Source organism: Ambystoma mexicanum (assembly GCF_040938575.1).
Source record: "Ambystoma mexicanum isolate Mex_15411 chromosome 12 unlocalized genomic scaffold, UKY_AmexF1_1 Mex_chr12_unloc.1, whole genome shotgun sequence".
NCBI lineage: Eukaryota > Metazoa > Chordata > Amphibia > Caudata > Ambystomatidae > Ambystoma > Ambystoma mexicanum.
In genome coordinates this window covers 15,490,510-15,514,535 of record NW_027182322.1, presented here as the reverse complement: position 1 = coordinate 15,514,535, position 24,026 = coordinate 15,490,510, and the positions used below count along the sequence as shown (strand labels likewise).

The window sequence follows — 24,026 nt, the reverse complement described above, 5'->3', positions numbered from 1 at the left end:
CCTCTCAGCGGGGATGTAGCTCAGTGGTAGAGCGCATGCTTTGCATGTATGAGGACCTGGGGCATTTCCACTTGTTTCTCTTTTTGACTGTCATATGATCTCTATCCACTAGATGGCCCTTTGAGCACAGTAATCCTCTGGTGGAAATCTTCCCCTGGAAGTCATCTCTTATGGAGAAGCAAAATGCACACTGCTTCAGTGTGACCATGAGGTTTTCCATTCTTGCTCCAGTTTTCCCTGCTCTTTTGCTAGTGCTTCACTCGGCAGAATGTTTTGACCAGAAGAGTTCTCCCTGAAAATTATGTCTGCGGGACAGACACACTGCATACCGAGGGGATGTAGCTCAGTGGTAGAGCACTTGCTTTGCATGGATGAGGCCCTGGGTCCAATCCCTGGCATCTCCAATTGTTTCCCTTTTTTTGACTGTCATATGGTCTCTGTCCACGAGATGGCTCTTTGAGCACGGTAATCCTCTGGTGGAATACTTCCCCTGGAAGTCATCTCTTATGGAGAAGCATAATGCACACTGCTTCAGCTGACCATGTGCTTTTCCAGTCTTGCTCCCGTTTTCCCTGGTCTTTTGCTAGTGCTTCAGTTGGCAGCATATTTTGACCGGAAGAATTCTCCCAGGAAAAGATGTCTGCAGGACAGGCCCACTGCACACCGAGGGGATGTAGCTCAGTGGTAGAGCGCATGCTTCGCATGTATGAGGTCCCGGGTTCAATCCCCGGCATCTCCATTTGCATAAACATCAGTGTGATTTTGTCCCGGTTATTTTGTATTTCACACTGCAACTCGGGCCATGATTATAGGATCATCGACATTCATATCTATTTGTCTGAGAAAACGCTGGTGCCCGTATGGCAAACCTGCCTATAATATATCACTGAGGTTTACGTCCCTGCCAGTGTCAACATCCTGTATGCCTTCACAATCACTACAAATAGAAATGCACAGAGAGAAACATCACACCACAGTTTTAACGGTGCAGAATCGTGAAAGTATTGGCATTGCCTTGCGTTTCTTTTCAGTCGATTGTTTTGGTTCCGAATGTATAGCTCCACCATTGTACCTTTGTAGCATATGATGCCTAGCTTTAAAAATAATTTGTTTTCACTGGATGTGGCCACAGATGTGCCTCTGTTGTCAACCTAAGTCGATCAGGTTTGGAACTTGTTAGTTTTGAGCTGGAATATCCTACCAGCTATGCTGCTGGGGCCTATCTCTGGCTTCTAAAAGCAAAAGTCTTGAACATATTGATATTTTTCATTAGTTGGTCAGGGGAATTGCATGGGGGGGCAGCCTTTCTGCATGTTTCTATGGACAACCAGACACAGGTGGCTCTAAAATGAAGTCTGCCATTTGGAAACTCCAATTCGACAGTTACCGTCAGTTCTGGGCGCTGTTAGTCCCAAGCAGCCAGCCAGCATCTGGTAGATTTCACAGTTCCTTGCTGGCAGTGGGGATGTAACTCAGTGGTAGAGCACATACTTGGGAAGTATGAGGCCACAGGTTCGATCCCAGGCATCTCCATGTGATATTTTTCCTCAATTGTGGGCTTTTTATCCTGTACATAGGAATTAGGATGATGTGTTCTTTTGCCATACTAAATCCTGTTCCTGAACGTCTTCTCTTTGGAGCCGATGATTGTGGACATGCACGGTGCACCATGCTTCAGTGTGATGTCTGCTTTTTTCATTGGAAGCCTGTTAGCCTGATCTCTTACCGGGATGACACAAGGCAGACTCGTTCAGACAGAGGGGCATTGGCTGAAAATAGTGTCTCCACCGGTCCTCCTGCTAGGCAGTGGTGTCATTCTGAGGTGCTGTGCACGCTCACCAACTATCACCCCCTCTGACCTTTCCCACCGCAGAACACCCTGAATGCATTCAGCGGGTTATGCTTCATTCTAGGGCTGCAATGGATCGCCTAGTGGCAAAACCAATGGAAGCACCATTGACCTTCCGCAGAATTCCACTGCTTGTCTGCCTAGAGAAGCGACATCTGCCGAGTGTGCTAGGGACACTCATGACGGCAGAGCTATAGAGTGGTGGGTCCACGTTGCTTTCCACTAGCCAGCAAATACAGAAGGACATCCGAAAGAGGTGTCAGTCTATCTAGCAACATATGTGGGCTTTCGGCTGGAGGAATTCCTGCGCGAAATGGTGCTATCTCATTTTTGGTGTTTGAAGACATACATATATATATATATATATATATATATATTTATTTTTTCTCCATAACTACACTTCTCAAATCTGGGGCATCTATCCGAGATGGCTGTGTCACATTATGTGATGTCTCAGGCACCAACGTGATGAGATCGACCTGGCGCTTTAACTTTGTCATTGTAAGTAGTAAGATGTAATTTGGCAGTTGTCATGTTTTTTCATATGCACTACTGCAAACCCCTTTCCTTACTTAGCCCACTCCCTCCTGAAGCTTTTAGGTGTGATGAGGAAGCGTCCTCTCAGCGGGGATGTAGCTCAGTGGTAGAGCGCATGCTTTGCATGTATGAGGACCTGGGGCATTTCCACTTGTTTCTCTTTTTGACTGTCATATGATCTCTATCCACTAGATGGCCCTTTGAGCACAGTAATCCTCTGGTGGAAATCTTCCCCTGGAAGTCATCTCTTATGGAGAAGCAAAATGCACACTGCTTCAGTGTGACCATGAGGTTTTCCATTCTTGCTCCAGTTTTCCCTGCTCTTTTGCTAGTGCTTCACTCGGCAGAATGTTTTGACCAGAAGAGTTCTCCCTGAAAATTATGTCTGCGGGACAGACACACTGCATACCGAGGGGATGTAGCTCAGTGGTAGAGCACTTGCTTTGCATGGATGAGGCCCTGGGTCCAATCCCTGGCATCTCCAATTGTTTCCCTTTTTTTGACTGTCATATGGTCTCTGTCCACGAGATGGCTCTTTGAGCACGGTAATCCTCTGGTGGAATACTTCCCCTGGAAGTCATCTCTTATGGAGAAGCATAATGCACACTGCTTCAGCTGACCATGTGCTTTTCCAGTCTTGCTCCCGTTTTCCCTGGTCTTTTGCTAGTGCTTCAGTTGGCAGCATATTTTGACCGGAAGAATTCTCCCAGGAAAAGATGTCTGCAGGACAGGCCCACTGCACACCGAGCGGATGTAGCTCAGTGGTAGAGCGCATGCTTCGCATGTATGAGGTCCCGGGTTCAATCCCCGGCATCTCCATTTGCATAAACATCAGTGTGATTTTGTCCCGGTTATTTTGTATTTCACACTGCAACTCGGGTCATGATTATAGGATCATCGACATTCATATCTATTTGTCTGAGAAAACGCTGGTGCCCGTATGGCAAACCTGCCTATAATATATCACTGAGGTTTACGTCCCTGCCAGTGTCAACATCCTGTATGCCTTCACAATCACTACAAATAGAAATGCACAGAGAGAAAAATCACACCACAGTTTTAACGGTGCAGAATCGTGAAAGTATTGGCATTGCCTTGCGTTTCTTTTCAGTCGATTGTTTTGGTTCCGAATGTATAGCTCCACCATTGTACCTTTGTAGCATATGATGCCTAGCTTTAAAAATAATTTGTTTTCACTGGATGTGGCCACAGATGTGCCTCTGTTGTCAACCTAAGTCGATCAGGTTCTGTAACTTGTTAGTTTTGAGCTGGAATATCCTACCAGCTCTGCTGCTGGGGCCTATCTCTGGCTTCTAAAAGCAAAAGTCTTGAACATATTGATATTTTTCATTAGTTGGTCAGGGGAATTGCATGGGGGGGCAGCCTTTCTGCATGTTTCTATGGACAACCAGACACAGGTGGCTCTAAAATGAAGTCTGCCATTTGGAAACTCCAATTCGACAGTTACCGTCAGTTCTGGGCGCTGTTAGTCCCAAGCAGCCAGCCAGCATCTGGTAGATTTCACAGTTCCTTGCTGGCAGTGGGGATGTAACTCAGTGGTAGAGCACATACTTGGGAAGTATGAGGCCACAGGTTCGATCCCAGGCATCTCCATGTGATATTTTTCCTCAATTGTGGGCTTTTTATCCTGTACATAGGAATTAGGATGATGTGTTCTTTTGCCATACTAAATCCTGTTCCTGAACGTCTTCTCTTTGGAGCCGATGATTGTGGACATGCACGGTGCACCATGCTTCAGTGTGATGTCTGCTTTTTTCATTGGAAGCCTGTTAGCCTGATCTCTTACCGGGATGACACAAGGCAGACTCGTTCAGACAGAGGGACATTGGCTGAAAATAGTGTCTCCACCGGTCCTCCTGCTAGGCAGTGGTGTCATTCTGAGGTGCTGTGCACGCTCACCAACTATCACCCCCTCTGACCTTTCCCACCGCAGAACACCCTGAATGCATTCAGCGGGTTATGCTTCATTCTAGGGCTGCAATGGATCGCCTAGTGGCAAAACCAATGGAAGCACCATTGACCTTCCGCAGAATTCCACTGCTTGTCTGCCTAGAGAAGCGACATCTGCCGAGTGTGCTAGGGACACTCATGACGGCAGAGCTATAGAGTGGTGGGTCCACGTTGCTTTCCACTAGCCAGCAAATACAGAAGGACATCCGAAAGAGGTGTCAGTCTATCTAGCAACATATGTGGGCTTTCGGCTGGAGGAATTCCTGCGCGAAATGGTGCTATCTCATTTTTGGTGTTTGAAGACATACATATATATATATATATATATATATATTTATTTTTTCTCCATAACTACACTTCTCAAATCTGGGGCATCTATCCGAGATGGCTGTGTCACATTATGTGATGTCTCAGGCACCAACGTGATGAGATCGACCTGGCGCTTTAACTTTGTCATTGTAAGTAGTAAGATGTAATTTGGCAGTTGTCATGTTTTTTCATATGCACTACTGCAAACCCCTTTCCTTACTTAGCCCACTCCCTCCTGAAGCTTTTAGGTGTGATGAGGAAGCGTCCTCTCAGCGGGGATGTAGCTCAGTGGTAGAGCGCATGCTTTGCATGTATGAGGACCTGGGGCATTTCCACTTGTTTCTCTTTTTGACTGTCATATGATCTCTATCCACTAGATGGCCCTTTGAGCACAGTAATCCTCTGGTGGAAATCTTCCCCTGGAAGTCATCTCTTATGGAGAAGCAAAATGCACACTGCTTCAGTGTGACCATGAGGTTTTCCATTCTTGCTCCAGTTTTCCCTGCTCTTTTGCTAGTGCTTCACTCGGCAGAATGTTTTGACCAGAAGAGTTCTCCCTGAAAATTATGTCTGCGGGACAGACACACTGCATACCGAGGGGATGTAGCTCAGTGGTAGAGCACTTGCTTTGCATGGATGAGGCCCTGGGTCCAATCCCTGGCATCTCCAATTGTTTCCCTTTTTTTGACTGTCATATGGTCTCTGTCCACGAGATGGCTCTTTGAGCACGGTAATCCTCTGGTGGAATACTTCCCCTGGAAGTCATCTCTTATGGAGAAGCATAATGCACACTGCTTCAGCTGACCATGTGCTTTTCCAGTCTTGCTCCCGTTTTCCCTGGTCTTTTGCTAGTGCTTCAGTTGGCAGCATATTTTGACCGGAAGAATTCTCCCAGGAAAAGATGTCTGCAGGACAGGCCCACTGCACACCGAGCGGATGTAGCTCAGTGGTAGAGCGCATGCTTCGCATGTATGAGGTCCCGGGTTCAATGCCCGGCATCTCCATTTGCATAAACATCAGTGTGATTTTGTCCCGGTTATTTTGTATTTCACACTGCAACTCGGGTCATGATTATAGGATCATCGACATTCATATCTATTTGTCTGAGAAAACGCTGGTGCCCGTATGGCAAACCTGCCTATAATATATCACTGAGGTTTACGTCCCTGCCAGTGTCAACATCCTGTATGCCTTCACAATCACTACAAATAGAAATGCACAGAGAGAAACATCACACCACAGTTTTAACGGTGCAGAATCGTGAAAGTATTGGCATTGCCTTGCGTTTCTTTTCAGTCGATTGTTTTGGTTCCGAATGTATAGCTCCACCATTGTACCTTTGTAGCATATGATGCCTAGCTTTAAAAATAATTTGTTTTCACTGGATGTGGCCACAGATGTGCCTCTGTTGTCAACCTAAGTCGATCAGGTTCTGTAACTTGTTAGTTTTGAGCTGGAATATCCTACCAGCTCTGCTGCTGGGGCCTATCTCTGGCTTCTAAAAGCAAAAGTCTTGAACATATTGATATTTTTCATTAGTTGGTCAGGGGAATTGCATGGGGGGGCAGCCTTTCTGCATGTTTCTATGGACAACCAGACACAGGTGGCTCTAAAATGAAGTCTGCCATTTGGAAACTCCAATTCGACAGTTACCGTCAGTTCTGGGCGCTGTTAGTCCCAAGCAGCCAGCCAGCATCTGGTAGATTTCACAGTTCCTTGCTGGCAGTGGGGATGTAACTCAGTGGTAGAGCACATACTTGGGAAGTATGAGGCCACAGGTTCGATCCCAGGCATCTCCATGTGATATTTTTCCTCAATTGTGGGCTTTTTATCCTGTACATAGGAATTAGGATGATGTGTTCTTTTGCCATACTAAATCCTGTTCCTGAACGTCTTCTCTTTGGAGCCGATGATTGTGGACATGCACGGTGCACCATGCTTCAGTGTGATGTCTGCTTTTTTCATTGGAAGCCTGTTAGCCTGATCTCTTACCGGGATGACACAAGGCAGACTCGTTCAGACAGAGGGGCATTGGCTGAAAATAGTGTCTCCACCGGTCCTCCTGCTAGGCAGTGGTGTCATTCTGAGGTGCTGTGCACGCTCACCAACTATCACCCCCTCTGACCTTTCCCACCGCAGAACACCCTGAATGCATTCAGCGGGTTATGCTTCATTCTAGGGCTGCAATGGATCGCCTAGTGGCAAAACCAATGGAAGCACCATTGACCTTCCGCAGAATTCCACTGCTTGTCTGCCTAGAGAAGCGACATCTGCCGAGTGTGCTAGGGACACTCATGACGGCAGAGCTATAGAGTGGTGGGTCCACGTTGCTTTCCACTAGCCAGCAAATACAGAAGGACATCCGAAAGAGGTGTCAGTCTATCTAGCAACATATGTGGGCTTTCGGCTGGAGGAATTCCTGCGCGAAATGGTGCTATCTCATTTTTGGTGTTTGAAGACATACATATATATATATATATATATATATATTTATTTTTTCTCCATAACTACACTTCTCAAATCTGGGGCATCTATCCGAGATGGCTGTGTCACATTATGTGATGTCTCAGGCACCAACGTGATGAGATCGACCTGGCGCTTTAACTTTGTCATTGTAAGTAGTAAGATGTAATTTGGCAGTTGTCATGTTTTTTCATATGCACTACTGCAAACCCCTTTCCTTACTTAGCCCACTCCCTCCTGAAGCTTTTAGGTGTGATGAGGAAGCGTCCTCTCAGCGGGGATGTAGCTCAGTGGTAGAGCGCATGCTTTGCATGTATGAGGACCTGGGGCATTTCCACTTGTTTCTCTTTTTGACTGTCATATGATCTCTATCCACTAGATGGCCCTTTGAGCACAGTAATCCTCTGGTGGAAATCTTCCCCTGGAAGTCATCTCTTATGGAGAAGCAAAATGCACACTGCTTCAGTGTGACCATGAGGTTTTCCATTCTTGCTCCAGTTTTCCCTGCTCTTTTGCTAGTGCTTCACTCGGCAGAATGTTTTGACCAGAAGAGTTCTCCCTGAAAATTATGTCTGCGGGACAGACACACTGCATACCGAGGGGATGTAGCTCAGTGGTAGAGCACTTGCTTTGCATGGATGAGGCCCTGGGTCCAATCCCTGGCATCTCCAATTGTTTCCCTTTTTTTGACTGTCATATGGTCTCTGTCCACGAGATGGCTCTTTGAGCACGGTAATCCTCTGGTGGAATACTTCCCCTGGAAGTCATCTCTTATGGAGAAGCATAATGCACACTGCTTCAGCTGACCATGTGCTTTTCCAGTCTTGCTCCCGTTTTCCCTGGTCTTTTGCTAGTGCTTCAGTTGGCAGCATATTTTGACCGGAAGAATTCTCCCAGGAAAAGATGTCTGCAGGACAGGCCCACTGCACACCGAGCGGATGTAGCTCAGTGGTAGAGCGCATGCTTCGCATGTATGAGGTCCCGGGTTCAATCCCCGGCATCTCCATTTGCATAAACATCAGTGTGATTTTGTCCCGGTTATTTTGTATTTCACACTGCAACTCGGGTCATGATTATAGGATCATCGACATTCATATCTATTTGTCTGAGAAAACGCTGGTGCCCGTATGGCAAACCTGCCTATAATATATCACTGAGGTTTACGTCCCTGCCAGTGTCAACATCCTGTATGCCTTCACAATCACTACAAATAGAAATGCACAGAGAGAAAAATCACACCACAGTTTTAACGGTGCAGAATCGTGAAAGTATTGGCATTGCCTTGCGTTTCTTTTCAGTCGATTGTTTTGGTTCCGAATGTATAGCTCCACCATTGTACCTTTGTAGCATATGATGCCTAGCTTTAAAAATAATTTGTTTTCACTGGATGTGGCCACAGATGTGCCTCTGTTGTCAACCTAAGTCGATCAGGTTCTGTAACTTGTTAGTTTTGAGCTGGAATATCCTACCAGCTCTGCTGCTGGGGCCTATCTCTGGCTTCTAAAAGCAAAAGTCTTGAACATATTGATATTTTTCATTAGTTGGTCAGGGGAATTGCATGGGGGGGCAGCCTTTCTGCATGTTTCTATGGACAACCAGACACAGGTGGCTCTAAAATGAAGTCTGCCATTTGGAAACTCCAATTCGACAGTTACCGTCAGTTCTGGGCGCTGTTAGTCCCAAGCAGCCAGCCAGCATCTGGTAGATTTCACAGTTCCTTGCTGGCAGTGGGGATGTAACTCAGTGGTAGAGCACATACTTGGGAAGTATGAGGCCACAGGTTCGATCCCAGGCATCTCCATGTGATATTTTTCCTCAATTGTGGGCTTTTTATCCTGTACATAGGAATTAGGATGATGTGTTCTTTTGCCATACTAAATCCTGTTCCTGAACGTCTTCTCTTTGGAGCCGATGATTGTGGACATGCACGGTGCACCATGCTTCAGTGTGATGTCTGCTTTTTTCATTGGAAGCCTGTTAGCCTGATCTCTTACCGGGATGACACAAGGCAGACTCGTTCAGACAGAGGGACATTGGCTGAAAATAGTGTCTCCACCGGTCCTCCTGCTAGGCAGTGGTGTCATTCTGAGGTGCTGTGCACGCTCACCAACTATCACCCCCTCTGACCTTTCCCACCGCAGAACACCCTGAATGCATTCAGCGGGTTATGCTTCATTCTAGGGCTGCAATGGATCGCCTAGTGGCAAAACCAATGGAAGCACCATTGACCTTCCGCAGAATTCCACTGCTTGTCTGCCTAGAGAAGCGACATCTGCCGAGTGTGCTAGGGACACTCATGACGGCAGAGCTATAGAGTGGTGGGTCCACGTTGCTTTCCACTAGCCAGCAAATACAGAAGGACATCCGAAAGAGGTGTCAGTCTATCTAGCAACATATGTGGGCTTTCGGCTGGAGGAATTCCTGCGCGAAATGGTGCTATCTCATTTTTGGTGTTTGAAGACATACATATATATATATATATATATATATATTTATTTTTTCTCCATAACTACACTTCTCAAATCTGGGGCATCTATCCGAGATGGCTGTGTCACATTATGTGATGTCTCAGGCACCAACGTGATGAGATCGACCTGGCGCTTTAACTTTGTCATTGTAAGTAGTAAGATGTAATTTGGCAGTTGTCATGTTTTTTCATATGCACTACTGCAAACCCCTTTCCTTACTTAGCCCACTCCCTCCTGAAGCTTTTAGGTGTGATGAGGAAGCGTCCTCTCAGCGGGGATGTAGCTCAGTGGTAGAGCGCATGCTTTGCATGTATGAGGACCTGGGGCATTTCCACTTGTTTCTCTTTTTGACTGTCATATGATCTCTATCCACTAGATGGCCCTTTGAGCACAGTAATCCTCTGGTGGAAATCTTCCCCTGGAAGTCATCTCTTATGGAGAAGCAAAATGCACACTGCTTCAGTGTGACCATGAGGTTTTCCATTCTTGCTCCAGTTTTCCCTGCTCTTTTGCTAGTGCTTCACTCGGCAGAATGTTTTGACCAGAAGAGTTCTCCCTGAAAATTATGTCTGCGGGACAGACACACTGCATACCGAGGGGATGTAGCTCAGTGGTAGAGCACTTGCTTTGCATGGATGAGGCCCTGGGTCCAATCCCTGGCATCTCCAATTGTTTCCCTTTTTTTGACTGTCATATGGTCTCTGTCCACGAGATGGCTCTTTGAGCACGGTAATCCTCTGGTGGAATACTTCCCCTGGAAGTCATCTCTTATGGAGAAGCATAATGCACACTGCTTCAGCTGACCATGTGCTTTTCCAGTCTTGCTCCCGTTTTCCCTGGTCTTTTGCTAGTGCTTCAGTTGGCAGCATATTTTGACCGGAAGAATTCTCCCAGGAAAAGATGTCTGCAGGACAGGCCCACTGCACACCGAGCGGATGTAGCTCAGTGGTAGAGCGCATGCTTCGCATGTATGAGGTCCCGGGTTCAATGCCCGGCATCTCCATTTGCATAAACATCAGTGTGATTTTGTCCCGGTTATTTTGTATTTCACACTGCAACTCGGGTCATGATTATAGGATCATCGACATTCATATCTATTTGTCTGAGAAAACGCTGGTGCCCGTATGGCAAACCTGCCTATAATATATCACTGAGGTTTACGTCCCTGCCAGTGTCAACATCCTGTATGCCTTCACAATCACTACAAATAGAAATGAACAGAGAGAAACATCACACCACAGTTTTAACGGTGCAGAATCGTGAAAGTATTGGCATTGCCTTGCGTTTCTTTTCAGTCGATTGTTTTGGTTCCGAATGTATAGCTCCACCATTGTACCTTTGTAGCATATGATGCCTAGCTTTAAAAATAATTTGTTTTCACTGGATGTGGCCACAGATGTGCCTCTGTTGTCAACCTAAGTCGATCAGGTTCTGTAACTTGTTAGTTTTGAGCTGGAATATCCTACCAGCTCTGCTGCTGGGGCCTATCTCTGGCTTCTAAAAGCAAAAGTCTTGAACATATTGATATTTTTCATTAGTTGGTCAGGGGAATTGCATGGGGGGGCAGCCTTTCTGCATGTTTCTATGGACAACCAGACACAGGTGGCTCTAAAATGAAGTCTGCCATTTGGAAACTCCAATTCGACAGTTACCGTCAGTTCTGGGCGCTGTTAGTCCCAAGCAGCCAGCCAGCATCTGGTAGATTTCACAGTTCCTTGCTGGCAGTGGGGATGTAACTCAGTGGTAGAGCACATACTTGGGAAGTATGAGGCCACAGGTTCGATCCCAGGCATCTCCATGTGATATTTTTCCTCAATTGTGGGCTTTTTATCCTGTACATAGGAATTAGGATGATGTGTTCTTTTGCCATACTAAATCCTGTTCCTGAACGTCTTCTCTTTGGAGCCGATGATTGTGGACATGCACGGTGCACCATGCTTCAGTGTGATGTCTGCTTTTTTCATTGGAAGCCTGTTAGCCTGATCTCTTACCGGGATGACACAAGGCAGACTCGTTCAGACAGAGGGGCATTGGCTGAAAATAGTGTCTCCACCGGTCCTCCTGCTAGGCAGTGGTGTCATTCTGAGGTGCTGTGCACGCTCACCAACTATCACCCCCTCTGACCTTTCCCACCGCAGAACACCCTGAATGCATTCAGCGGGTTATGCTTCATTCTAGGGCTGCAATGGATCGCCTAGTGGCAAAACCAATGGAAGCACCATTGACCTTCCGCAGAATTCCACTGCTTGTCTGCCTAGAGAAGCGACATCTGCCGAGTGTGCTAGGGACACTCATGACGGCAGAGCTATAGAGTGGTGGGTCCACGTTGCTTTCCACTAGCCAGCAAATACAGAAGGACATCCGAAAGAGGTGTCAGTCTATCTAGCAACATATGTGGGCTTTCGGCTGGAGGAATTCCTGCGCGAAATGGTGCTATCTCATTTTTGGTGTTTGAAGACATACATATATATATATATATATATATATATTTATTTTTTCTCCATAACTACACTTCTCAAATCTGGGGCATCTATCCGAGATGGCTGTGTCACATTATGTGATGTCTCAGGCACCAACGTGATGAGATCGACCTGGCGCTTTAACTTTGTCATTGTAAGTAGTAAGATGTAATTTGGCAGTTGTCATGTTTTTTCATATGCACTACTGCAAACCCCTTTCCTTACTTAGCCCACTCCCTCCTGAAGCTTTTAGGTGTGATGAGGAAGCGTCCTCTCAGCGGGGATGTAGCTCAGTGGTAGAGCGCATGCTTTGCATGTATGAGGACCTGGGGCATTTCCACTTGTTTCTCTTTTTGACTGTCATATGATCTCTATCCACTAGATGGCCCTTTGAGCACAGTAATCCTCTGGTGGAAATCTTCCCCTGGAAGTCATCTCTTATGGAGAAGCAAAATGCACACTGCTTCAGTGTGACCATGAGGTTTTCCATTCTTGCTCCAGTTTTCCCTGCTCTTTTGCTAGTGCTTCACTCGGCAGAATGTTTTGACCAGAAGAGTTCTCCCTGAAAATTATGTCTGCGGGACAGACACACTGCATACCGAGGGGATGTAGCTCAGTGGTAGAGCACTTGCTTTGCATGGATGAGGCCCTGGGTCCAATCCCTGGCATCTCCAATTGTTTCCCTTTTTTTGACTGTCATATGGTCTCTGTCCACGAGATGGCTCTTTGAGCACGGTAATCCTCTGGTGGAATACTTCCCCTGGAAGTCATCTCTTATGGAGAAGCATAATGCACACTGCTTCAGCTGACCATGTGCTTTTCCAGTCTTGCTCCCGTTTTCCCTGGTCTTTTGCTAGTGCTTCAGTTGGCAGCATATTTTGACCGGAAGAATTCTCCCAGGAAAAGATGTCTGCAGGACAGGCCCACTGCACACCGAGCGGATGTAGCTCAGTGGTAGAGCGCATGCTTCGCATGTATGAGGTCCCGGGTTCAATGCCCGGCATCTCCATTTGCATAAACATCAGTGTGATTTTGTCCCGGTTATTTTGTATTTCACACTGCAACTCGGGTCATGATTATAGGATCATCGACATTCATATCTATTTGTCTGAGAAAACGCTGGTGCCCGTATGGCAAACCTGCCTATAATATATCACTGAGGTTTACGTCCCTGCCAGTGTCAACATCCTGTATGCCTTCACAATCACTACAAATAGAAATGCACAGAGAGAAACATCACACCACAGTTTTAACGGTGCAGAATCGTGAAAGTATTGGCATTGCCTTGCGTTTCTTTTCAGTCGATTGTTTTGGTTCCGAATGTATAGCTCCACCATTGTACCTTTGTAGCATATGATGCCTAGCTTTAAAAATAATTTGTTTTCACTGGATGTGGCCACAGATGTGCCTCTGTTGTCAACCTAAGTCGATCAGGTTCTGTAACTTGTTAGTTTTGAGCTGGAATATCCTACCAGCTCTGCTGCTGGGGCCTATCTCTGGCTTCTAAAAGCAAAAGTCTTGAACATATTGATATTTTTCATTAGTTGGTCAGGGGAATTGCATGGGGGGGCAGCCTTTCTGCATGTTTCTATGGACAACCAGACACAGGTGGCTCTAAAATGAAGTCTGCCATTTGGAAACTCCAATTCGACAGTTACCGTCAGTTCTGGGCGCTGTTAGTCCCAAGCAGCCAGCCAGCATCTGGTAGATTTCACAGTTCCTTGCTGGCAGTGGGGATGTAACTCAGTGGTAGAGCACATACTTGGGAAGTATGAGGCCACAGGTTCGATCCCAGGCATCTCCATGTGATATTTTTCCTCAATTGTGGGCTTTTTATCCTGTACATAGGAATTAGGATGATGTGTTCTTTTGCCATACTAAATCCTGTTCCTGAACGTCTTCTCTTTGGAGCCGATGATTGTGGACATGCACGGTGCACCATGCTTCAGTGTGATGTCTGCTTTTTTCATTGGAAGCCTGTTAGCCTGATCTCTTACCGGGATGACACAAGGCAGACTCGTTCAGACAGAGGGGCATTGGCTGAAAATAGTGTCTCCACCGGTCCTCCTGCTAGGCAGTGGTGTCATTCTGAGGTGCTGTGCACGCTCACCAACTATCACCCCCTCTGACCTTTCCCACCGCAGAACACCCTGAATGCATTCAGCGGGTTATGCTTCATTCTAGGGCTGCAATGGATCGCCTAGTGGCAAAACCAATGGAAGCACCATTGACCTTCCGCAGAATTCCACTGCTTGTCTGCCTAGAGAAGCGACATCTGCCGAGTGTGCTAGGGACACTCATGACGGCAGAGCTATAGAGTGGTGGGTCCACGTTGCTTTCCACTAGCCAGCAAATACAGAAGGACATCCGAAAGAGGTGTCAGTCTATCTAGCAACATATGTGGGCTTTCGGCTGGAGGAATTCCTGCGCGAAATGGTGCTATCTCATTTTTGGTGTTTGAAGACATACATATATATATATATATATATATATATTTATTTTTTCTCCATAACTACACTTCTCAAATCTGGGGCATCTATCCGAGATGGCTGTGTCACATTATGTGATGTCTCAGGCACCAACGTGATGAGATCGACCTGGCGCTTTAACTTTGTCATTGTAAGTAGTAAGATGTAATTTGGCAGTTGTCATGTTTTTTCATATGCACTACTGCAAACCCCTTTCCTTACTTAGCCCACTCCCTCCTGAAGCTTTTAGGTGTGATGAGGAAGCGTCCTCTCAGCGGGGATGTAGCTCAGTGGTAGAGCGCATGCTTTGCATGTATGAGGACCTGGGGCATTTCCACTTGTTTCTCTTTTTGACTGTCATATGATCTCTATCCACTAGATGGCCCTTTGAGCACAGTAATCCTCTGGTGGAAATCTTCCCCTGGAAGTCATCTCTTATGGAGAAGCAAAATGCACACTGCTTCAGTGTGACCATGAGGTTTTCCATTCTTGCTCCAGTTTTCCCTGCTCTTTTGCTAGTGCTTCACTCGGCAGAATGTTTTGACCAGAAGAGTTCTCCCTGAAAATTATGTCTGCGGGACAGACACACTGCATACCGAGGGGATGTAGCTCAGTGGTAGAGCACTTGCTTTGCATGGATGAGGCCCTGGGTCCAATCCCTGGCATCTCCAATTGTTTCCCTTTTTTTGACTGTCATATGGTCTCTGTCCACGAGATGGCTCTTTGAGCACGGTAATCCTCTGGTGGAATACTTCCCCTGGAAGTCATCTCTTATGGAGAAGCATAATGCACACTGCTTCAGCTGACCATGTGCTTTTCCAGTCTTGCTCCCGTTTTCCCTGGTCTTTTGCTAGTGCTTCAGTTGGCAGCATATTTTGACCGGAAGAATTCTCCCAGGAAAAGATGTCTGCAGGACAGGCCCACTGCACACCGAGCGGATGTAGCTCAGTGGTAGAGCGCATGCTTCGCATGTATGAGGTCCCGGGTTCAATCCCCGGCATCTCCATTTGCATAAACATCAGTGTGATTTTGTCCCGGTTATTTTGTATTTCACACTGCAACTCGGGTCATGATTATAGGATCATCGACATTCATATCTATTTGTCTGAGAAAACGCTGGTGCCCGTATGGCAAACCTGCCTATAATATATCACTGAGGTTTACGTCCCTGCCAGTGTCAACATCCTGTATGCCTTCACAATCACTACAAATAGAAATGCACAGAGAGAAAAATCACACCACAGTTTTAACGGTGCAGAATCGTGAAAGTATTGGCATTGCCTTGCGTTTCTTTTCAGTCGATTGTTTTGGTTCCGAATGTATAGCTCCACCATTGTACCTTTGTAGCATATGATGCCTAGCTTTAAAAATAATTTGTTTTCACTGGATGTGGCCACAGATGTGCCTCTGTTGTCAACCTAAGTCGATCAGGTTCTGTAACTTGTTAGTTTTGAGCTGGAATATCCTACCAGCTCTGCTGCTGGGGCCTATCTCTGGCTTCTAAAAGCAAAAGTCTTGAACATATTGATATTTTTCATTAGTTGGTCAGGGGAATTGCATGGGGGGGCAGCCTTTCTGCATGTTTCTATGGACAACCAGACACAGGTGGCTCTAAAATGAAGTCTGCCATTTGGAAACTCCAATTCGACAGTTACCGTCAGTTCTGGGCGCTGTTAGTCCCAAGCAGCCAGCCAGCATCTGGTAGATTTCACAGTTCCTTGCTGGCAGTGGGGATGTAACTCAGTGGTAGAGCACATACTTGGGAAGTATGAGGCCACAGGTTCGATCCCAGGCATCTCCATGTGATATTTTTCCTCAATTGTGGGCTTTTTATCCTGTACATAGGAATTAGGATGATGTGTTCTTTTGCCATACTAAATCCTGTTCCTGAACGTCTTCTCTTTGGAGCCGATGATTGTGGACATGCACGGTGCACCATGCTTCAGTGTGATGTCTGCTTTTTTCATTGGAAGCCTGTTAGCCTGATCTCTTACCGGGATGACACAAGGCAGACTCGTTCAGACAGAGGGACATTGGCTGAAAATAGTGTCTCCACCGGTCCTCCTGCTAGGCAGTGGTGTCATTCTGAGGTGCTGTGCACGCTCACCAACTATCACCCCCTCTGACCTTTCCCACCGCAGAACACCCTGAATGCATTCAGCGGGTTATGCTTCATTCTAGGGCTGCAATGGATCGCCTAGTGGCAAAACCAATGGAAGCACCATTGACCTTCCGCAGAATTCCACTGCTTGTCTGCCTAGAGAAGCGACATCTGCCGAGTGTGCTAGGGACACTCATGACGGCAGAGCTATAGAGTGGTGGGTCCACGTTGCTTTCCACTAGCCAGCAAATACAGAAGGACATCCGAAAGAGGTGTCAGTCTATCTAGCAACATATGTGGGCTTTCGGCTGGAGGAATTCCTGCGCGAAATGGTGCTATCTCATTTTTGGTGTTTGAAGACATACATATATATATATATATATATATATATTTATTTTTTCTCCATAACTACACTTCTCAAATCTGGGGCATCTATCCGAGATGGCTGTGTCACATTATGTGATGTCTCAGGCACCAACGTGATGAGATCGACCTGGCGCTTTAACTTTGTCATTGTAAGTAGTAAGATGTAATTTGGCAGTTGTCATGTTTTTTCATATGCACTACTGCAAACCCCTTTCCTTACTTAGCCCACTCCCTCCTGAAGCTTTTAGGTGTGATGAGGAAGCGTCCTCTCAGCGGGGATGTAGCTCAGTGGTAGAGCGCATGCTTTGCATGTATGAGGACCTGGGGCATTTCCACTTGTTTCTCTTTTTGACTGTCATATGATCTCTATCCACTAGATGGCCCTTTGAGCACAGTAATCCTCTGGTGGAAATCTTCCCCTGGAAGTCATCTCTTATGGAGAAGCAAAATGCACACTGCTTCAGTGTGACCATGAGGTTTTCCATTCTTGCTCCAGTTTTCCCTGCTCTTTTGCTAGTGCTTCACTCGGCAGAATGTTTTGACCAGAAGAGTTCTCCCTGAAAATTATGTCTGCGGGACAGACACACTGCATACCGAGGGGATGTAGCTCAGTGGTAGAGCACTTGCTTTGCATGGATGAGGCCCTGGGTCCAATCCCTGGCATCTCCAATTGTTTCCCTTTTTTTGACTGTCATATGGTCTCTGTCCACGAGATGGCTCTTTGAGCACGGTAATCCTCTGGTGGAATACTTCCCCTGGAAGTCATCTCTTATGGAGAAGCATAATGCACACTGCTTCAGCTGACCATGTGCTTTTCCAGTCTTGCTCCCGTTTTCCCTGGTCTTTTGCTAGTGCTTCAGTTGGCAGCATATTTTGACCGGAAGAATTCTCCCAGGAAAAGATGTCTGCAGGACAGGCCCACTGCACACCGAGCGGATGTAGCTCAGTGGTAGAGCGCATGCTTCGCATGTATGAGGTCCCGGGTTCAATGCCCGGCATCTCCATTTGCATAAACATCAGTGTGATTTTGTCCCGGTTATTTTGTATTTCACACTGCAACTCGGGTCATGATTATAGGATCATCGACATTCATATCTATTTGTCTGAGAAAACGCTGGTGCCCGTATGGCAAACCTGCCTATAATATATCACTGAGGTTTACGTCCCTGCCAGTGTCAACATCCTGTATGCCTTCACAATCACTACAAATAGAAATGAACAGAGAGAAACATCACACCACAGTTTTAACGGTGCAGAATCGTGAAAGTATTGGCATTGCCTTGCGTTTCTTTTCAGTCGATTGTTTTGGTTCCGAATGTATAGCTCCACCATTGTACCTTTGTAGCATATGATGCCTAGCTTTAAAAATAATTTGTTTTCACTGGATGTGGCCACAGATGTGCCTCTGTTGTCAACCTAAGTCGATCAGGTTCTGTAACTTGTTAGTTTTGAGCTGGAATATCCTACCAGCTCTGCTGCTGGGGCCTATCTCTGGCTTCTAAAAGCAAAAGTCTTGAACATATTGATATTTTTCATTAGTTGGTCAGGGGAATTGCATGGGGGGGCAGCCTTTCTGCATGTTTCTATGGACAACCAGACACAGGTGGCTCTAAAATGAAGTCTGCCATTTGGAAACTCCAATTCGACAGTTACCGTCAGTTCTGGGCGCTGTTAGTCCCAAGCAGCCAGCCAGCATCTGGTAGATTTCACAGTTCCTTGCTGGCAGTGGGGATGTAACTCAGTGGTAGAGCACATACTTGGGAAGTATGAGGCCACAGGTTCGATCCCAGGCATCTCCATGTGATATTTTTCCTCAATTGTGGGCTTTTTATCCTGTACATAGGAATTAGGATGATGTGTTCTTTTGCCATACTAAATCCTGTTCCTGAACGTCTTCTCTTTGGAGCCGATGATTGTGGACATGCACGGTGCACCATGCTTCAGTGTGATGTCTGCTTTTTTCATTGGAAGCCTGTTAGCCTGATCTCTTACCGGGATGACACAAGGCAGACTCGTTCAGACAGAGGGGCATTGGCTGAAAATAGTGTCTCCACCGGTCCTCCTGCTAGGCAGTGGTGTCATTCTGAGGTGCTGTGCACGCTCACCAACTATCACCCCCTCTGACCTTTCCCACCGCAGAACACCCTGAATGCATTCAGCGGGTTATGCTTCATTCTAGGGCTGCAATGGATCGCCTAGTGGCAAAACCAATGGAAGCACCATTGACCTTCCGCAGAATTCCACTGCTTGTCTGCCTAGAGAAGCGACATCTGCCGAGTGTGCTAGGGACACTCATGACGGCAGAGCTATAGAGTGGTGGGTCCACGTTGCTTTCCACTAGCCAGCAAATACAGAAGGACATCCGAAAGAGGTGTCAGTCTATCTAGCAACATATGTGGGCTTTCGGCTGGAGGAATTCCTGCGCGAAATGGTGCTATCTCATTTTTGGTGTTTGAAGACATACATATATATATATATATATATATATATTTATTTTTTCTCCATAACTACACTTCTCAAATCTGGGGCATCTATCCGAGATGGCTGTGTCACATTATGTGATGTCTCAGGCACCAACGTGATGAGATCGACCTGGCGCTTTAACTTTGTCATTGTAAGTAGTAAGATGTAATTTGGCAGTTGTCATGTTTTTTCATATGCACTACTGCAAACCCCTTTCCTTACTTAGCCCACTCCCTCCTGAAGCTTTTAGGTGTGATGAGGAAGCGTCCTCTCAGCGGGGATGTAGCTCAGTGGTAGAGCGCATGCTTTGCATGTATGAGGACCTGGGGCATTTCCACTTGTTTCTCTTTTTGACTGTCATATGATCTCTATCCACTAGATGGCCCTTTGAGCACAGTAATCCTCTGGTGGAAATCTTCCCCTGGAAGTCATCTCTTATGGAGAAGCAAAATGCACACTGCTTCAGTGTGACCATGAGGTTTTCCATTCTTGCTCCAGTTTTCCCTGCTCTTTTGCTAGTGCTTCACTCGGCAGAATGTTTTGACCAGAAGAGTTCTCCCTGAAAATTATGTCTGCGGGACAGACACACTGCATACCGAGGGGATGTAGCTCAGTGGTAGAGCACTTGCTTTGCATGGATGAGGCCCTGGGTCCAATCCCTGGCATCTCCAATTGTTTCCCTTTTTTTGACTGTCATATGGTCTCTGTCCACGAGATGGCTCTTTGAGCACGGTAATCCTCTGGTGGAATACTTCCCCTGGAAGTCATCTCTTATGGAGAAGCATAATGCACACTGCTTCAGCTGACCATGTGCTTTTCCAGTCTTGCTCCCGTTTTCCCTGGTCTTTTGCTAGTGCTTCAGTTGGCAGCATATTTTGACCGGAAGAATTCTCCCAGGAAAAGATGTCTGCAGGACAGGCCCACTGCACACCGAGCGGATGTAGCTCAGTGGTAGAGCGCATGCTTCGCATGTATGAGGTCCCGGGTTCAATGCCCGGCATCTCCATTTGCATAAACATCAGTGTGATTTTGTCCCGGTTATTTTGTATTTCACACTGCAACTCGGGTCATGATTATAGGATCATCGACATTCATATCTATTTGTCTGAGAAAACGCTGGTGCCCGTATGGCAAACCTGCCTATAATATATCACTGAGGTTTACGTCCCTGCCAGTGTCAACATCCTGTATGCCTTCACAATCACTACAAATAGAAATGCACAGAGAGAAACATCACACCACAGTTTTAACGGTGCAGAATCGTGAAAGTATTGGCATTGCCTTGCGTTTCTTTTCAGTCGATTGTTTTGGTTCCGAATGTATAGCTCCACCATTGTACCTTTGTAGCATATGATGCCTAGCTTTAAAAATAATTTGTTTTCACTGGATGTGGCCACAGATGTGCCTCTGTTGTCAACCTAAGTCGATCAGGTTCTGTAACTTGTTAGTTTTGAGCTGGAATATCCTACCAGCTCTGCTGCTGGGGCCTATCTCTGGCTTCTAAAAGCAAAAGTCTTGAACATATTGATATTTTTCATTAGTTGGTCAGGGGAATTGCATGGGGGGGCAGCCTTTCTGCATGTTTCTATGGACAACCAGACACAGGTGGCTCTAAAATGAAGTCTGCCATTTGGAAACTCCAATTCGACAGTTACCGTCAGTTCTGGGCGCTGTTAGTCCCAAGCAGCCAGCCAGCATCTGGTAGATTTCACAGTTCCTTGCTGGCAGTGGGGATGTAACTCAGTGGTAGAGCACATACTTGGGAAGTATGAGGCCACAGGTTCGATCCCAGGCATCTCCATGTGATATTTTTCCTCAATTGTGGGCTTTTTATCCTGTACATAGGAATTAGGATGATGTGTTCTTTTGCCATACTAAATCCTGTTCCTGAACGTCTTCTCTTTGGAGCCGATGATTGTGGACATGCACGGTGCACCATGCTTCAGTGTGATGTCTGCTTTTTTCATTGGAAGCCTGTTAGCCTGATCTCTTACCGGGATGACACAAGGCAGACTCGTTCAGACAGAGGGGCATTGGCTGAAAATAGTGTCTCCACCGGTCCTCCTGCTAGGCAGTGGTGTCATTCTGAGGTGCTGTGCACGCTCACCAACTATCACCCCCTCTGACCTTTCCCACCGCAGAACACCCTGAATGCATTCAGCGGGTTATGCTTCATTCTAGGGCTGCAATGGATCGCCTAGTGGCAAAACCAATGGAAGCACCATTGACCTTCCGCAGAATTCCACTGCTTGTCTGCCTAGAGAAGCGACATCTGCCGAGTGTGCTAGGGACACTCATGACGGCAGAGCTATAGAGTGGTGGGTCCACGTTGCTTTCCACTAGCCAGCAAATACAGAAGGACATCCGAAAGAGGTGTCAGTCTATCTAGCAACATATGTGGGCTTTCGGCTGGAGGAATTCCTGCGCGAAATGGTGCTATCTCATTTTTGGTGTTTGAAGACATACATATATATATATATATATATATATATATATATATTTATTTTTTCTCCATAACTACACTTCTCAAATCTGGGGCATCTATCCGAGATGGCTGTGTCACATTATGTGATGTCTCAGGCACCAACGTGATGAGATCGACCTGGCGCTTTAACTTTGTCATTGTAAGTAGTAAGATGTAATTTGGCAGTTGTCATGTTTTTTCATATGCACTACTGCAAACCCCTTTCCTTACTTAGCCCACTCCCTCCTGAAGCTTTTAGGTGTGATGAGGAAGCGTCCTCTCAGCGGGGATGTAGCTCAGTGGTAGAGCGCATGCTTTGCATGTATGAGGACCTGGGGCATTTCCACTTGTTTCTCTTTTTGACTGTCATATGATCTCTATCCACTAGATGGCCCTTTGAGCACAGTAATCCTCTGGTGGAAATCTTCCCCTGGAAGTCATCTCTTATGGAGAAGCAAAATGCACACTGCTTCAGTGTGACCATGAGGTTTTCCATTCTTGCTCCAGTTTTCCCTGCTCTTTTGCTAGTGCTTCACTCGGCAGAATGTTTTGACCAGAAGAGTTCTCCCTGAAAATTATGTCTGCGGGACAGACACACTGCATACCGAGGGGATGTAGCTCAGTGGTAGAGCACTTGCTTTGCATGGATGAGGCCCTGGGTCCAATCCCTGGCATCTCCAATTGTTTCCCTTTTTTTGACTGTCATATGGTCTCTGTCCACGAGATGGCTCTTTGAGCACGGTAATCCTCTGGTGGAATACTTCCCCTGGAAGTCATCTCTTATGGAGAAGCATAATGCACACTGCTTCAGCTGACCATGTGCTTTTCCAGTCTTGCTCCCGTTTTCCCTGGTCTTTTGCTAGTGCTTCAGTTGGCAGCATATTTTGACCGGAAGAATTCTCCCAGGAAAAGATGTCTGCAGGACAGGCCCACTGCACACCGAGCGGATGTAGCTCAGTGGTAGAGCGCATGCTTCGCATGTATGAGGTCCCGGGTTCAATCCCCGGCATCTCCATTTGCATAAACATCAGTGTGATTTTGTCCCGGTTATTTTGTATTTCACACTGCAACTCGGGTCATGATTATAGGATCATCGACATTCATATCTATTTGTCTGAGAAAACGCTGGTGCCCGTATGGCAAACCTGCCTATAATATATCACTGAGGTTTACGTCCCTGCCAGTGTCAACATCCTGTATGCCTTCACAATCACTACAAATAGAAATGCACAGAGAGAAAAATCACACCACAGTTTTAACGGTGCAGAATCGTGAAAGTATTGGCATTGCCTTGCGTTTCTTTTCAGTCGATTGTTTTGGTTCCGAATGTATAGCTCCACCATTGTACCTTTGTAGCATATGATGCCTAGCTTTAAAAATAATTTGTTTTCACTGGATGTGGCCACAGATGTGCCTCTGTTGTCAACCTAAGTCGATCAGGTTCTGTAACTTGTTAGTTTTGAGCTGGAATATCCTACCAGCTCTGCTGCTGGGGCCTATCTCTGGCTTCTAAAAGCAAAAGTCTTGAACATATTGATATTTTTCATTAGTTGGTCAGGGGAATTGCATGGGGGGGCAGCCTTTCTGCATGTTTCTATGGACAACCAGACACAGGTGGCTCTAAAATGAAGTCTGCCATTTGGAAACTCCAATTCGACAGTTACCGTCAGTTCTGGGCGCTGTTAGTCCCAAGCAGCCAGCCAGCATCTGGTAGATTTCACAGTTCCTTGCTGGCAGTGGGGATGTAACTCAGTGGTAGAGCACATACTTGGGAAGTATGAGGCCACAGGTTCGATCCCAGGCATCTCCATGTGATATTTTTCCTCAATTGTGGGCTTTTTATCCTGTACATAGGAATTAGGATGATGTGTTCTTTTGCCATACTAAATCCTGTTCCTGAACGTCTTCTCTTTGGAGCCGATGATTGTGGACATGCACGGTGCACCATGCTTCAGTGTGATGTCTGCTTTTTTCATTGGAAGCCTGTTAGCCTGATCTCTTACCGGGATGACACAAGGCAGACTCGTTCAGACAGAGGGACATTGGCTGAAAATAGTGTCTCCACCGGTCCTCCTGCTAGGCAGTGGTGTCATTCTGAGGTGCTGTGC

General features: G+C 46.4%; 10 non-coding genes across 10 annotated transcripts; all 10 read left to right on the top strand.

Annotated features, from left to right (window-relative positions):
• The first annotated feature begins 667 nt into the window (after positions 1 to 667).
• On the top strand, positions 668 to 739 carry TRNAA-CGC (transfer RNA alanine (anticodon CGC)). Its single transcript has one exon. It is a non-coding gene; the product is annotated as a tRNA-Ala (tRNA).
• A 2,394-nt stretch (positions 740 to 3,133) lies between these two features.
• Positions 3,134 to 3,205, top strand: TRNAA-CGC (transfer RNA alanine (anticodon CGC)). Its single transcript has one exon. It is a non-coding gene; the product is annotated as a tRNA-Ala (tRNA).
• A 2,393-nt stretch (positions 3,206 to 5,598) lies between these two features.
• On the top strand, positions 5,599 to 5,670 carry TRNAA-CGC (transfer RNA alanine (anticodon CGC)). Its single transcript has one exon. It is a non-coding gene; the product is annotated as a tRNA-Ala (tRNA).
• Positions 5,671 to 8,063: 2,393 nt separating this feature from the next.
• Positions 8,064 to 8,135, top strand: TRNAA-CGC (transfer RNA alanine (anticodon CGC)). Its single transcript has one exon. It is a non-coding gene; the product is annotated as a tRNA-Ala (tRNA).
• A 2,393-nt stretch (positions 8,136 to 10,528) lies between these two features.
• Positions 10,529 to 10,600, top strand: TRNAA-CGC (transfer RNA alanine (anticodon CGC)). Its single transcript has one exon. It is a non-coding gene; the product is annotated as a tRNA-Ala (tRNA).
• A 2,393-nt stretch (positions 10,601 to 12,993) lies between these two features.
• TRNAA-CGC (transfer RNA alanine (anticodon CGC)) lies at positions 12,994 to 13,065 on the top strand. Its single transcript has one exon. It is a non-coding gene; the product is annotated as a tRNA-Ala (tRNA).
• A 2,393-nt stretch (positions 13,066 to 15,458) lies between these two features.
• Positions 15,459 to 15,530, top strand: TRNAA-CGC (transfer RNA alanine (anticodon CGC)). Its single transcript has one exon. It is a non-coding gene; the product is annotated as a tRNA-Ala (tRNA).
• A 2,393-nt stretch (positions 15,531 to 17,923) lies between these two features.
• TRNAA-CGC (transfer RNA alanine (anticodon CGC)) lies at positions 17,924 to 17,995 on the top strand. Its single transcript has one exon. It is a non-coding gene; the product is annotated as a tRNA-Ala (tRNA).
• Positions 17,996 to 20,388: 2,393 nt separating this feature from the next.
• TRNAA-CGC (transfer RNA alanine (anticodon CGC)) lies at positions 20,389 to 20,460 on the top strand. Its single transcript has one exon. It is a non-coding gene; the product is annotated as a tRNA-Ala (tRNA).
• A 2,401-nt stretch (positions 20,461 to 22,861) lies between these two features.
• Positions 22,862 to 22,933, top strand: TRNAA-CGC (transfer RNA alanine (anticodon CGC)). The gene has a single exon. It is a non-coding gene; the product is annotated as a tRNA-Ala (tRNA).
• The last annotated feature ends 1,093 nt before the right edge of the window (positions 22,934 to 24,026 follow it).